General features: G+C 38.2%; 1 pseudogene; it reads right to left on the bottom strand.

Moving 5' to 3' along the window:
• Positions 1 to 16,204, bottom strand: part of LOC147727969 (E3 SUMO-protein ligase KIAA1586-like) — a 54,306-nt pseudogene extending 38,102 nt beyond the window's left edge.
• Between the last annotated feature and the right edge of the window lie 1,054 nt (positions 16,205 to 17,258).

The following is a 17,258-nucleotide window of genomic DNA, read 5'->3' on the forward strand; positions in this document are numbered from 1 at the left end:
CCTATTTGGCACAGCCGGTTCTTTTATGACATAGGGTGTGGACAACTGATGAATGTCATTTTAATCGTCTTATCCTGCGGGATGTTCTGAAATTGGAATGTGCCCATAGGGTGAAGTGGCTGTGTTATATTACGACATTTCTTGTTAACATTGATCATCTTGACTATTTTGAGGACCCCCTATCGATGTCCTAGATTCCAAGAAAAGCGTTACAAAAGTTATGCATTACATATCTAGAAAATCGCAGGGAAAAAAATGAGTTGACAAAAAAAACAGTGATCTCTCATCAGTTAATATTAACTTCGCAGGTTATCCAACCTTATTCAACCCTGCAGATGAAAGACCAAGAGAGATTCTTACTGACTCGTTTTAGATTTGGAATTTTACTTAAGTTATTGAGTTTCCCTGTTATTAATGACTGGTCAAGTGGCATTAAAAAATGTCCTTGCGATCACTTGTCTACCCAATCTGACATCCATATTTTATTTTTCTGTACATTTTATTCAACTCAAAGAAAAAGGTGGATTATGCCCATATTAAGATATTTGAATTTAAGACAATGTTGACCTGCCTTTTTAGCAATCCAGAAGCTTGATGATATATTCTCTGTGGCATCTGTCTCTGCTTTTCTTATAAATGTTTTTTATTCACGAAAATCTATAATTATGTAATTCCTCATGATGTATTGTGCCTATATTTATCTAAATGTCTTTTTAACACTCATTGATTGTATAAGTTTGTATCTGTACTTTTATGGTTATTTATGTGATATAACCGAATAAAGTCTTTTGAATTTGAATTTGAGTGATGTGAGGTCATAAGCAGTACATTGTGGGGCATAAGTTATGGTTAGCTTAGGTAACTATAACTGCAGAATTCTCTGGCTTAGTAGGAGTGAATTGTCAGCCTAAATATAACATCCCAGTAACCATTGGGTTTTTTTCAGTGAATTTCTCAGTTAAAAAAAAATTCTATTTCCTAACTCTAATGTCTCTGTAATCTTTGTTTTTTTTCAATGAATTTCATGGATTTTTAAAATCTATTTGGAACTATAACGTCCCAGTAACCTTTGGTTTTCTCAGTGAATTTCCAAGTTTTTTAAAATTCTGTTTCTTAACCTTTGTTTTTTCTGTGAAATTTTAAATATTTTGTTTATAATTTTTCATGAATATAATGTGCTTTTAAATTTTATGTTTTTTAAAGAGTATGTAAGGATTTGTGATATTATGATGGAAGTATAATGAATTTGTAAAAAATTTTTCAGTAATTTTTAGAGGTTTTTATTCTTTAATAGTTTTTGTGAGTTTAATAACGTGAAATTCTGCCTGGTCCTTTAGCAAAAAAGTGCACATTTTACCTGTGGAGAGTGTTTTTGAAAGGTGACCTATCTCAGTGAAACATGTATTAATGTGAGGTGTATACAAAAAAAATGCAGATTGAAGCCGTTTTTTGGACTTACCAGTCACGGTTTGTCACGGTGGGTATGCAAACCCGATATACGTTTAGTACTGTAAAATACATATATAAATAATTTTAATGCACCGTTAAAGGGAAAAGATTTACCAATAAAGTCTAAAAAGTAATATTATTATAGATGTAAAACATTTTTTAAAGGTTTTCTTAATTTTGTACATCAGTGTGGAGTCGCGATGAGGACACCCTCCTGGCATAGTTTTAATAGTGTAGAATACATATTGAAAGGTTTTTAATGTTGAATTTAAGGGAAGTGCTTATCCAACAAAAATACTGAAACAAGTATAAATATATATTATAGTTATTTTAAAGGTCTTTTTAGTAGTTTTTACAAAGCAGCGAAGCTGTCACACAGCCTGGTGGCTTGCATTTTCGGGAGCGTGCTGGGGATGCAACTCCAGGATGAAATTTAGGAGTATTAAATATGTATTTGAATGTCTTTATAGATTAAGAGGTTTATTTAAAAACTGTAAAAAATAATTTAATAAAAATTTATACTTTTTAAGTTGGATTTAATACATTTTTGCTGATGCGCAATGGGAGCGCGATGGGAATGCGACACTGTTGTGACGTTATGTGAAATGAAAAGAAAGCATTTGATTGCTTAAAAAGCTTTCAGTCCTTAAAGAACCAGAATACAACACATTTTCTATCTCTTTTGTGAGTGTCTTATGAGCTTGACCCCTTTTGTATAGTGTCTAGTCAATTTTGAGTTTTTGGGAGTATTTTCTTCAGATTTTTTGGAACTGAAGACGGCATCTGGAGGTGTTGAGAATGAAGAAGAGATAACTGATGTAGAATGATAGGAATAGCCGGTAAAGAAAAGAAAACAGAGTATAGTTGGGGCCTTACAAGGCAGGATGTTTTAAAGCTTTTTTTTCCTCTAAGTTTTAAAAAAAACACACAAACGAAACACAAAATTGTTGGGAAAAGAAAACAAATTTCAAAACAGTAAAAAAAAACTTCTTCTTCTCGAAACACATATGCTGGTTTAAGTAAAACATGTTTTTGTTATATGTATGTTTGTAATAGTGTGAATACATTTTGTTTTATGTTTTGGTGTATAAGAAAGTGTGTATGTAATTGAAAATGTATGTTAGTAACTGCATTTCTGATTGAGTATTTGAGTGGCTGTATGGATGTTTGGAAGAGTATAGCACTTATTGAACACATGAGTGACTAACTATAAGAGTAAGTATATAAAAGATTCACAGGGTGCATGAGTATGTGTGCGGGAAGTAAATGGATATTGAATTCCTGGATGAGCAAACGATTGGGTGGGTTACTTGTTGTGTGACTAAGTGGCATGTGGCAAGCACCTAGGAGAGTACATAATAGTGCATCAGTGGTTGTATTTGTGAATACCAGAGTGTGTATGACTTTAAAACTGTAAAACCTGTTGCCTCAAGATCTTTTCACTTTCATCTTTTGGGATAGCACATGTGACATACTGTTCAATGAAAGACAGGACCGTCTCATCACTATCTGTTCAAAATGTTGATGCATCCTTTATCCATAATAGCATGTGTATATGTGGAGCACCTCTGGCTTGGTACACTTTTTGCCAAAAGAAATGTTACCTCTCCAAGAGGAGGGTTTCTTTTGTTGCAGATGAAAGACATCACAGCTTCAAATCTGTGGTTAAAATACCTGCAAACAATGGTGCGATCCAAGGAATAAAGTTCACCAGCTGTCTTTACTTCAATATTATTTATTTTTGAATTTTCTACAAACAAATATTCAAGCAGGTCATTCCATGCATAATCAGCACAACTAAGTGTTAGAAACCAAGTAGGTGGTCCTAGGTTTCCCCACATGTATTTGAGTTCACTGTGAGGATGAAACCATAACTTGCTTATGCCATTGTGGCACGCCATCAAATTAATTAAGTTATATTCCAAATTTTCATGTCTTCCATGAACTTTGTCAGTGAATTCTCTTGCAGAGCGATTTTGTGGATAAAGTCCTATCTTTAATATATGGTTAACAGCATATAAAAGTCTAGATAAATCCCTCTCAAACAGAATATTGAATATATTGGGAATACACTGTTGAAACCTTGACTCTTCTGAGTATAATCTTGTTGACCGGCATTCACATTGTGGTATCTGTACATGGCAGTTATCAAATCATCCACCTTCTCCATTGGGGAAGAGTTCAGGAAAACAGCAAGCATCTAAATTCTTCTCCCATACACTCATGGGAGCTCCTTTTGCTTGCTTAATTTGAAATAATTCAATAGAATCACCGATTTCAATTTGTGAATTTTGTGGATGGATGCTATAGTGCGCATCAATCTCCTCTGCTCTGGATCGATCCACTTTTTCAATTTGTCCAATTGATGGCAATTCTTCATCCTGTATGTATGTCGTATGTTCAACAACATTAATATTTTTCTATCAAACATTATTTTGTACCACGTATAATGTTGAATTTTTAACTTTACTAATATCTACTAACGCTTGCCAGATTTATTTATTCTTTGTAGGCACACCATTTACTAGAACGACAAGTGGTTCTTCATTGTCTACACCAAAAGTTTTAATATTCTGTTTAAATCTAATGTTAAGTATACAACTCATCCTTTAAGTCCTTTTTATAGGACAGTTGTTGGCAGCTTCCCTGTCTTTGGCTCTATATGAACTATGACCTGGAATGAGTGTTCACATTGGATTAGAATAGACTCATAAATATGTATTTCTGGAGTTCTTGAGGAATACATAGCAACTCTAACTTGTTAAGTACTGCTCTAGCTGCCATTTTCTTCCTTCAAACATTTGTAACAGTACTTACATATACATTGCCGAGTGGACAAGTGAAACTGCTCCAAATAAACTGCAAACTGTTGCCACTTATCATAGTTCTGTTTTTCACTATTTAAATACAAATCAACATTTATTGTTTGAGTTTTGTAGTGAGTGCCTCTTCAACAAATACAAACATAGTTTGGTTTTTCAGATGAAAATGACTTAAATTTTGCAATTTCTTCTACAACCTTGTCAATATTAATGCCTGTCTTATGTTCTGCTACATCTGCAGATCACAGTTTCTCATTTTTCTCACTCCCCTTTTTAGGACCAAAGAAACAAAATTGAACATCATCACAAACTTTTTCTACCTCTGCTACTATATCATGCAAAAGAATTCTTTTCATTTCTCCCAAGTAAAAAGGGCTGGAGTTTTCACATTATAGAGTGGTAAACTTTCTCATTATAGAGCGATGAACAGCTAATAATTTGAAGTGATGAAAGGTGCTTTTGCCCACTTTCTTTGATAGGCATGCTAATGAATGTCCTAGGAAATTTGCATTTATTCTAACTTTACATGGATCCAATCCTTGCAAAATCCTTATCTTCTGTTTCACAGTTTTGCATGGAAAGATACGTAGGATACTTCTCAATATGTCAATTGATTCCTGTTGAACACTGCAAATACTACTACAGTTCCATTTGTACACAGGAGCCTCTCTACATCTTTTCGGTATTGTCTTTAGCTATTACTTCCTCAACATTTCTAAGAGCTAACTCCTCTTTTGCATTAGGAATACCACCCTTCCCTCATAACATCGATCAGTTGTTTCAACTGCATGCACTAATGTTTTCTTTTGGAAGTAGCTTTCTTCATTAAAAAAAGGTTCAGTACTAGATGTGTGCTTCTATTCTCCTCTAAATATTTTACAAGAGTTGCTTTTATTTATAATTGTTTTTCTGGCTTTTTCTCGTCATGCTCAACGCTTTTTTCCAGTGTTTTTATTCTGTTTTGTATTAATATATATAGTTTTCACTTCAAAGCAAATGCTTTATCTACTGTAGTTTCTATGTGTTGTTTCTGCCTATAAGCTGCTGATATCTTGTACAGCTTTATAGTCTTACCAATTTTGTATTACCCTAATTCTAAACATTCTCCCTCTTATCTCTTTGTACTGTTTTTGCCTTGCTGTAAGATGACTTTTTTATAACGGTTCCACTTTCAACATATCGTTTTCCTTTTTGTATCTGAGTTGTTAGTAAAGGTTTCTTTTTTTTAACTCTTTTTCATTTTTTAAACTAGAGTTCTAAAAAGCTGCTTAGTTCTGTTACAAGCTGATTCTTTTTCCTGGAGTATATTCTGTCCACCATATCCTTTTATATTCTGACTTTTTTCCAAACAGTACTGTTTATTTTGTGTTCCTTTTCTCTCTTCCGTTTTTGAAATCTTAAATCTTCTCTTTGAACCCAAGTAGATATCGGCAAATAAAATTGAGTACACATTTAGATTATATACTTTAAAGATTTAAAATTGTACATATCTGATTATCTTACTATTTCATACCATTATAGAGATAAAAAACTCATAATTACATTCACCATGAAATTATATGTATTACTTACAAGTACACAGTACCCTCTCCTATAGGTTAGCTATAGCCTACATAAATCGTGAGTTATATACATACAAACGGTTATAAGTTGTAAGTGACTCTACTACTAAATTTGAACATAGACGTGTACATAAACAATAAGGGACTATATTGTATATTAGTAGTTCCCTTGCTCACTCTATACCTATATAAATGTGCATTGAAGAAGCTGCATAAATTGGATATATGGTGTTTTACAGATCATTAGGGTATGTAACTCTGTCTGCAACTATCTCTATTAGATCTACTTACATAACAGCTCTGTGTGTCTGCAAATCAATGTAGAAGTTCATCTGTGCAGGTGTGACGGCTATATCTTTCTGGTGATAGATATTTTAGTTGTAGTACACATTTGAGACTACATGAATAACTATATATATCAATGTGTACCTGGAGATGTGAGTCAATTAGATGCTTTTAACATAGTCTGAAGTGATGTTTAGTATATTTCCAGCTCTGTGACTGTATGTCTCTGGATATCTAAATGTAATGGTTGGCATGGACTGTCTGGTGAGTATGTCAGTCATGAGCTCTCTAGAACTTCTAATTTCATGTGTTAGGTTTAAAGCACATAGGAGCGTGGCCTAGCTAGAGCCTACCTTAGAAGTGAGTTATATGTGTTGGAAGAACAGCTTAACACTTGTAACAGAGTTTTAAATAACACGTCGACCTACCAGTAGAAGTGAATGCACAGTCTGAACTGTACCAGACCTGAGGGCTGTTTAGAGAACTCCTTCTCCGGGTGGGTCTTTACTAGATATCTCAATAGGTGTCTCAGTCTATATGTGGGGGGGGGGTCTTTCTATATGTTAGACTGTTTCTTAATACATTGCTAGCTCTGTTAGTGACTTTATAGCTCTGACAATCTATATGTAAGGGTTGGCAGGAATTGTCTGTAGGGTGTGTTATTCATGAATGGGTTATTTAAGTGAGTGTATCTTTGCCTCCATTAGTGATAGATACATAAATGTTATGTATTTGCATCTAGTGAATGTTTAGATGCTTGTAACACTGTCTGAGAGGATGTATTAGCAGCCCTCCACTTTTTGAATGTACTAACATCAAATTCAACTCAATGTGCAACACTGAAAGTATAACTCAGCATAGGGGCCTATAAGTGTGCAGATAGCTTGCTGGAACTTCTAAATACATGTGTTTATGAAGGAGTTTTACATGGAAAATCTGCCTAGCAGTAGAAGTGGTATTGCACCGTTACAACATAACTTTTACAACGCACTACCATTCCATCGCAACTTTTACAACGCAAATACCATTACAATGCATGCCATTACAACGCATGTCATTACATAGCAGATACTATTACAACGCATGCCATTACATCGTAAGTATAGGTAAGTATATTATTTTTATTTAATTTTATTTTACATTATTTTACTAATTTAATTAATATTAAAAATAAAATATAATATTAATATATTAATTTAATTAATTTTGGGGTATTTTTAGGTTTTAGGGCTGGGTTTGGTTTTTGGGGTACAGGGGTATTTTTAGGTTTTAGGGCTGTGTTTGGTTTTTGGGGTACAGGGGTATTTTTAGGTTTTAGGGCTGGGTTTGGTTTTTGGGCTACAGGGGTATTTTTAAGTTTTAGGGCTGGGTTTGGTTTTTGGGGTACAGGGGTATTTTTAGGTTTTAGGGCTGGGTTTGGTTTTTGGGGTACAGGGGTATTTTTAGGTTGGGGTACAGGGGTATTTTTAGGTTTTAGGGCTAGGTTTGGTTTTTGGGGTACAGGGGTATTTTTAGGTTTTAGGGCTGGGTTTGGTTTTTGGGGTACAGGGGTATTTTTAGGTTTTAGGGCTAGGTTTGGTTTTTGGGGTACAGGGGTATTTTTAGGTTTTAGGGCTGGGTTTGGTTTTTGGGGTACAGGGGTATTTTTAGGTTTTAGGGCTAGGTTTGGTTTTTGGGGTACAGGGGAATATTTAGGTTTTAGGGCTGGGTTTGGTTTTTGGGGTACAGGGGTATTTTTAGGTTTTAGGGCTGGGTTTGGTTTTTGGGGTACAGGGGTATTTTTAGGTTTTAGGGCTAGGTTTGGTTTTTGGGGTACAGGGGTATTACGACTTAAAATAAATTAAATTAATTAAATTAATTTAATTTAATTAAATTAATTACAATATTTACAATTAAAAAATTAATTGAATTACATTACTTAAATTAAATTAAATTAATTACTTTTTTTATTTATTTTATTTATTATAATTAAATAATATTATTTACAATTTTTAAATTAATTAAATTTCTTTAATTATATTAAATTAAATTATATTAAGTATTATTTTAATTTTATTTAAATTATTTTTATTGTAATAAATTACATTATATTATTTACTATTTATAAATTTATTATATTTCATTGATTATATTATATTAAATATATTAAATTGATTACAATTTCAATATTAATTAAATTACTATAATTAAATTAAATTAAATTAATGAATGTATTTAAAATTTTTAAATTATATTTATTAATTTAAATTAATTAAATTAACTTTATTACATTTTTTTTAAAAAGATATACTTACCTATACTTACGATGTAATGGCATGCGTTGTAATAGTATCTGCTATGCAATGACATGCGTTGTAATGGCATGCATTGTAATGGTACCTGCGTTGTAAAAACTGCATTGTAACGGTCTGCGTTGTAAAATAACGCGTTGTAACGTCATAGATCCAGTAGAAGTGCATGCGTAGTCTGAACTGCACCAGGCCTCAGAGAGATTTAAAAGGCTACTTCTATGGATGGTTCACTAGATAATGTCAGTTCTTAACTAAATATCTGAATGAGTGTCTCAGTCCCTATGTGGAGGACTCTTTATATATGTAGAAAAAGTGTGTTAGTGTATTGCTAGCCCTTTTGTGATTGTATGGCTCTGCAAATCTATATATAAGGGTTGGCATGGATTGTCTGTTGGGTGTGTCAGTCATGAATGAGTTATTTAAGTGAGTGTCTTACTGCCTTCACAAGTGTTAGATACAAAAGAGTTGTTTTTGTGCATCTAAGCAACAGTTTAGATGCTTATAACACTGATTAAGAAGATGTATTAACATCTCTCCTCTTTTGCATGTGCTTACACAAGTTTGAATTCAATCTGGAATAGCGGAAGTGTAACTCTATATATCGGTCTATAAGTGGGCACATAGCTCACTGGACCTTCTAAATACATGTGTTAGCTTTAAAGCAGATAGCGGTGTACACTATGGCCTAGCTACAGTCTACCTTAGGAGTGAGTTATATGTGCTGGAGGACCAGTTAACACTTGTAAAGGTGTTTTAAATGGCCAGTCAGCCTACCAGTAGAAATGGATGCATAGACTGAACTATACCAGGCCTGAGAGACAGTTATAAGGCTACTTGTCTGGATGGTTCACTTTGTAGTGTCAGTTTTTCACAAGATATCTGAATGATGGGGAAACTGCCTTTCCAATGCTAGCAGAGTCATGTGTGCCGTTTCTCCGCAAGCTTAATCAGGCATGCCTTAACCACTTATGCATGGTTAAGGCAGTGCACAGTCTAGATTCTGGGATGGGCGGTCCCAGAAACAGGAAGGATCAGGAAAGGACGTTGTGGAGTAAGGTGGGATGGGGCTGGGTTTTGGGTGGTGGGATGTAAGTTTTAAGCGTTGGGGTCCATTTTAGGGCTGGGGTCAGGTCATTTTTTGGGCTCTGGGGGAGTTGGGGTAGTTTTTAAGGCTCAGGGGGATCGGATAATTTTCAGGGCTCAGGAGGGGGGTCTGGGTAATGTTTAGGGGTTGGGTATTGTTTAGGGTGAGGCGGCTGGGGTTGTTTTTGCTCTGGGGTCAGGGTAGTTTTTAGGGCTCTGGGGGCCAGGGTTGTGTTTAGGGTTTAGGGGGGGTTAGGGGAGTGTTAGGGCTCAGGGTAGTGTTTAGGGCTCCGGGCGGGGTAGTGTTTGGGGCTCAGGGGGGTCAGAGTAGTGTTTAGAGCTCTGAGGGGGGTCGGGTAGTGTTTAGGACTCAGCATTCGGGATAGTGTTTAGAGGACAGAGGGGAGATGGGTAATGTTTGAGGCTCGGGGTAGATCAGTTTTTAGGACTCAGGGGGTTCAGGGTAGTGTTTAGGGCTCGGGGGGTTGGAGTGTGATATTTACCACGCATTACTTTACCAGTCATGCCTTTACCAGGAAATTGTGTGGTAAAGTCATGCATGGTAAAGACCTGCGTGATAAATGAATGTGTTGTTCAGATGCATTTGTTGTTTGGGGCACATCGTAGAGGCAACGTGGTTTAACCATGCATGTCTCTGTCAAACAACCATATGTAAGGACTGGCAAGGATTGTCTCTAGGGTGTGTCAGTCACAAATGGGTTACTTAAGTGAGTGTCTCACTGCCTCCATTAGTGCTAGATATATAAAAGAACTGTTTGTGTATCTGAGCTAACGTTTAGCTGCTTGTAACACTATATGAGAGGATGTATTGGCAGCTCTCCTCTTTTGTATGTGCTTACATGAGATGGAACTCCATCGGGAACCCTAAAAGTATGTCTACATATGGCTCTGTGAGTGGGCACATAGCTCTCTGAAACTCTTAACTACATATATTAGCTTTTAAGTACAAGGCAGCATCCCCTATGACCCAGGTATAGCCTTTCTTAGGGGTGAGGTATATGTTAGAGAAGAGCAGGTTGATGCTTGTGAAGGAGTTTAAAATGGAAAGTCCGCCTAAAAGAAGAACTGCATGCGCATTCTCAAGTATACCAGGCCTGAGACATATATATTAGTAGCTCCCCCTTTGTATGTGCTCACATACTTTTCAAGTCAATCTGTATCCTTGAAAGTATAAGTCAGCATATGGTCTGCTAATGTGCATATAGCTTACTGAAGCTTCAAACTAGATGTGTTACCTTTTAACCACATAGGAGCGTGTCCTGTTACCTACCTACAGCCTACTTTAGGGGTGAGTTCTTTGTGATAGAAGAGCATGTCCCTCTGAGGGGGTATCTTTCTATATGTAAATACGTTTGTTGGTATATCCTGCTGACTGTTTCATTATCCAAATACCTATCTATGATATTCTTTACATATATAAAGCAATTACTATTCAAATAGTTGACTAGTTTCATATCTACTACACTTCACCTATAAAAACATTTTAAATCCTTTACATGTATCTCATACATTATATATATAATTGCTTAAATTTAGCACATTAAACTATCACTTCTAACACTCTCTCTCTCTGTATATATAGATATATAGATATATAGATAATTAATGTCATTATTATTAACATACCTGTTAATTTGGAATTTGGTTTGGTGATGCGCAACTATTACCACTCTTTCAATTAAAATGTCTTCTCACAAAAAATAGTTAGTACCAATCTCTGTAAGAATGAATCAGTAATGGCATGTGTTCACTCGCATTTTGCAATGATACTGATATGGTTAATGAATCAGAATGGTCCTTTTATTTTTTCCTCTTCTTATCCTAATTTTCATTGGTAATATTTTTAATCCTTTATTAGTATACTGATAAGAATCCGAATCTGATAGTGCCTGTGGATGGAGTCGCAATCCGTTGCAGCATACAGCATGGCCCCCTTGTAACTCCCCAATGGAGTTGTTACTCCAAATAAGAGTCCTTTACAGCATTTATAATAATAATAATAGTATATGTTTTTTTACATATTAGATGTAATGAGAGCAGTGAATCAGAAGATTTATTTGTTTAAGCCTATAGTAGCTCTAAACTACTGCAGTATCAAAAGTCAAAGCACAACCTATATGGGACCCTCCCCAACACACAAGTTTGCCCCAGTTCCCATTGCAACCTGTTTTCAAATACTCTACTTCAACAGTACGTCAAAGGCTCACACACTTTCCAACCAAAGCATGCCAGCTTCCAATTGCACTGCAGCAGGTGTGGTTGAGCGCTTGTCAATGTAAGCTTATCCATAATAGTGTAACTTTTAGAACATTTAAATGCATCCAATCACAGATGTACTCAAATTAGTAATTAAATCACAACCTATTTTTAATTATCATATGATTTAACCCACCCAATCTAATACGTCATTTTCTGAGACCAACTGCACTGCTCCATTCTAACTGACTTTCATTCTACAAACTGTCACATTCAGCTGCAGCCTTCTTGTGTATGCTGCTACTCTCTCCGTCAAAATGGTTAGACTGTGGATTCTAGGTCACAGCTATGTTTTCTGGGCGAAAGAGTGAGTAAGAAAGAGTGGCATAGACAGGGACTTGGGTTTTCTAATGTGGACATTACATGGATTGATCAGAGAGGTTTAAAGCGTCACTAATTATGGCCTTTGGTAGAGAGTATTGCAAATTGCCAACATCCAGACATCTTAATAGTGCACTGTGATGGCAATGACCTAAGCACACATACTGGGTTTGGTTAAGAAATTGCAATGAAGGAGAGCTTTGGCCAATTAATGGCACTTTTGCTTCAAACTGTCTTAGTTTACGCCAATATATGCCAAAGGCAGAAATGGAAGTGGTCAAATCAATTCTGTCCTCAGATTGACAAAGCCAGGATACATGTTAATAAATTTTCAAGGTCCGTATTTTCTGTGGCTCCTTTCAGTTGTGTTCAACAGTATAGCTTAATAAGTTAATAGAAACCAATGGAAAGTTCCATATTCTTTATTTCCAAAATCCAACAGCTGACACGTGTTTCGTCGTAAAAACAACTTTTTCAAGGCTTGGAGCAACAGTTGTTGAGGAATTGTTCACAGCATAGTGTAGCGGTATATTCCTCTATAGCGGAAAACAAGCTCAGTCCAGTAGGCTAAAATATGTACAGATCTCAGTTCAATAACCAATGTCTTTAATCCATGGGGAATTGTAAAAACATGGAGCTCATTTATGCTTTGGGACGGATGTGTCGGATTTTCCTCTACTCGTTGAATCGAGGGCTAGGGACTTATCAAGGTCCTGGCTCCATGTTTTTACATTTCCACATGGATTAAAGACATTGGTTATCGAACTGAGATCTGTACATATTTTGGCCTGCTGGACTGAGCTTGTTTTCCGCTATAGAGAAATATACTGCTACACTTTGCTGTGAACAATACCACCAAGCCTTGAAAAAGTCGTTTCACGACAAAACACATGCCGGCTGTTGTTCAAGTTGGATTTTGGAAATATAGAAATGGAATTTTCTACTGGCTTCTATTAAACTGTACTGTTGAACACAACTGAAAGGACCCACAGAAAATATGGACCTTTATACTTTTCTCTTGTGATGGAGCTCTGAACAGCTTTTTGAAATGTATGTGTATTGCCTGTCCCTACATGTGACACTATTTGGATGACATAGTGTCTTTTGTTTCAATGAGCATGCCAACCTGACATATGTCTACTTAAATTTCTTTAATTCTGTATGTTCTAACAATTTAACTCCCATTGTCATCTATGTAGTGTTTGTTAAATATTAATAAATCTGTTTCTGCATTCCTCAGAGACGAAAACATGGGCTCTATCTACAACAACATCCTGCGTTTTAACATGCATGGAATTTATAGAAGTGAAGGAGTTCACTTTACAGATGAAGGCAACAGGGTGTTTCTTATCAACCTAAAACTCTGCATCCGGTCTTATTTGTAGATCACACATACTCACTATGAACACAAAGGCTCTCTTCAGAGCCACCCTATTGCCCAAAACGAAGTAATATTCATTTTAAAACTTTTATATAAAAAAAATATTTTCTGGACTCCTGACTTTGTCGCGGCTCCACAAAGCAAATGCACAAATTCCTTGCACAACAACACATTTAAGATTTGTAAGTATTATTTTCATTCTGTACATATTACAAACACTGTCTGAGTACTTATGCAAGTGTCTATGTGTGTGAATAAGTCGATGCATGAGACTGAGTAGGTCTGAGAGTATATATGTCAGTTCCTGAGTCAATATGTTAGTGAATGCAAGAGGATCTAAGTGTATCAGAGTGACCCCACCAGTGTATGAATAGGTCTGTGGGTAAGACCATGCATGTCTGAGTCTGTGAGACAGTGCATACGTGTCTGAAAAGATGTGTGAGTCGTTGCATGGCTGTCAGAGTGGGTTTGAGAGTGTGGCCATAAGTCTCTGAGTGGGTCTGAGAGGGTCTGAGAGTGAGTGCATATGTGCCTGAGTAGATCTATGAGTAGGTCAGTGAGTCTCTGAATGGGTCTATGAGTACGTGCATAACTGTCTTAGTGTGTCAGTGACTGGGTGCATGCATGTCTGAGTAGGTTTGAGACTGGCTGTGTGAGTCTCTGAGTGGGTCTGTGAAAATGGATATGTGAGCCTCTGAGTGGGTGAGTGACTGGGTGCATGAGTGTCTGAGTGGGTCTCTGGGTGGGTGCTTGAGTTTCTGAGTGGTTCTCTGAGTGGTTATATGAGTCTCTGAGAAGGTGTGTGGATGGAAGAATGAGTATCCGAGTGGATCAGTGAGTGGGTGGTTGAGTATATGAGTGGGCCTGCGAGTGGGTGCATCAGTGTGTGAGAGGGTCTGTGAGTCTCTGAATGAGCTTGCATGTGTGTGTGTGTGGGAGTCTCTCAGTGGGTTTGTGAGTGGTAGAATGAGTTAATGTATTTATTTTTATTTGTTTTTTCGAGGATCACAACTCCACTGTAATGTTACACGAGGAGGGCCATGATGAGCACCGAGATGGATTCACAACTCCTCACACAGGTAAAAAATAAAAATAGCAATTTTGACAAACTCAAAACAGATCTCCAACAGATCACTATAACACACCCAAGGGTTCAGGCTGCTCCTTCGCTGACTCCTTCTGTTGTTTTTTTATGTGTTTGTCCATCCCTGGGACCATCTCCCACTTCATAAAATGGTGGGCACTATTTGATTTTTTTGATGAACTTTGCACCTCCCACTTGACATTACATGGGGGCACGCTAAGTACTAAATTGGGGTTGTAACTCCATCCACATGTGAAAATAGGGTATTAATAAATAATGTTGAAGCGATCCATGGACCCCCCGCAGCCCCAGGGACCGCCACCTCCCTTTGACTTTAGACAAACAAATGGAGGGGCTGCACAGACCACACCAGCCCTGGGAACGACCCACCTCCCCAGGGCTACATGTACAGAAATGGTGGGACCTCTCAGACCCTTTGTGCCCAAGGGACCGCCACCTCCCTAAGCTAAATTAAAAGCCATGACAGGTCCTGTTGGACCCCTGTGTCCTGGGGACCACTGCCTCAATGGGGCATAACTTTAAAAAGAGGAAGTGGGCCACAGAGACCACCTCCTGCAACATTTACGGCCCCAGGGACTGCCCTTCCCTGGGGCAGGCCAAAAACAAAAAAATTGATGGGAGCCATGCAGCCCCTCTCCTGCAGCATAGATGGCCCTCGGGTTCGCCACCCCCTGGGCCAGCTCCTGCTATGTCCTGAGGTGCCCATCCCCAGACATAGCTGTTTGCTATGGCTTCGCTGGAGCTTTACCACTACCGATAAGCCATAGCACATGCTCCACTTCCAGCAAACGAGAGTATTAAAAATTCTCTCACTTGCTGGAAGCAGAAAAGAATTGCTTTCACAGAGAAGAATTTGCATGTTCATCAGCTTCATCTCTGTATAAGCAATGCCGGCTCACATTGGAGGCAGGGATCAGTCAGGAACTCTGGGGGCCTTTAGGCTTCCCTGTGGTCTTAAACAGTTATGGGTGAGTGCCCCGGGTAGGGCCAGGGCACCAACAAGAGAGGACAGGCCCCAAGGGAATGTGACCCAGGACCAAAATCAGCATGCAAAGCTGCCCCTTCCCCTTATATATGTTTTTTACTTTTAATAAGGAAGCTTGGCCTTGGGGGATGGGGTCCTCAGGGCTGAAATCAGCCCGGGAAGCCCCCCTCCCTTTAATTTTTATAAATCTTTTTTTTAAAGGCCTTGTCCTAGGGTCCCCACAGCTGAAATTGGCCCAGGGAAGGGCGACCACATGGCCCCCTTCCCAAATACATACATTTTTTTTATAAAGAGATGGCCTGTCAAGGCACCAGTCACATCACCCCCTTTTCCCACAGTCCACAAATGTCCCTCCTGGCGCACTACTAGTTGGGGTGGGAAGTCCTCTTGGGGGATGCTGAGGGTCATTGAGGGCCAACTACCCCTCCTGTTACCTCCAGTAAGTCCCACTCAGTGGTATTGCTGAGAGGTCTTTGAAGGCCACACCCCCTTTCTCCACCACCCTGCAAACATGCCTTCTAGCACACTACTAGCTCGGGGATGACGTCCCCTTGGCTCCTGAGGGTCCTTGGGGAACACCTACCTCTCCTGTACCTCCAGTAAGTTCCAAACAGTGGGATTGCTGAGAGTTGTCAGAGGCCATATCCCCTTTCTCCACCACTCTGCAAACACACCTCCTGGTGCACTACTGGTTGGGGGATTTATTTCCCGTTGCTGCTAAGTGTCCTTGGGGGTCAACAAGCCCTCCTGTTACCTACAGTAGTCCCACACAGTGGAATTCCTGAGAGCTCTTCAGGGGCCACACCACCTTTCTCTGCTACTCTGCAAACGTGCCTCCTGGCACACAAGTGGTTGGGGAATGAAGTCCCCTTAGATGCTGAGGGTCACTGGGGACCAAGAACCCTCCTGTCACCTCCAGTAAGTCCAACACAGCTTGATTGCAGGCCCACCCCCTTTGCCCACTACTCTGCAAATGTACCTCATGGCACACTACTGGTTAGCGGATGAAGCCCTTTTGGATGCTGAGGGCCCTTGGGGACCAAGAAGCCCTGCTGTTACATCAAGTAAATTTACCACAGTGGGATTTCCGAGAGCTGGTTGGAGGTGCTACCCCCGTTCTCCACCACACTCCAAACGCGAATACTAACTAAAAAACCATAGAAATTCACTGAAACAACAAAGGATACAGGGACGTTACAGTTTGGAAATAGAATTTGGAAACCATAGAAATTCACTAAAAAAACCAAAGGCTACAGGGACGTTATAGTTACGAAATTGATTTTTTTAACAAGAAATCCAACATTTACACTTACTTGAGCTAACTATAACTTTCACCCCCACAATGCACTTCTTGTGAGCACACCTATTACATCACTCATGACATGCTCAGTCACATTTCAAATTACATCACTGACGACATCACTGATGAAATCATTTGCAGACCCACAACACATCCACTCACACCCCCATATAACTACATGTGCGCCCACTCATACACTCACAAAACCACTCACACACCCTTTTACAGACCCATACCAGCACTCATACATCCACTTACTCCTACATAAACCAACACAAACACCCACTTAGTCATACATACAGCCACTAATACAACCAATCACTCACCCATACATCTATTTTGACACCCTCTCACTCACCAATACAGCCACTAACACAGCCAGCTCACTCACCCACAC

This window comes from Lissotriton vulgaris, chromosome 3_1 (assembly GCF_964263255.1).
Source record: "Lissotriton vulgaris chromosome 3_1, aLisVul1.2, whole genome shotgun sequence".
Taxonomy (NCBI): Eukaryota; Metazoa; Chordata; class Amphibia; order Caudata; family Salamandridae; genus Lissotriton; species Lissotriton vulgaris.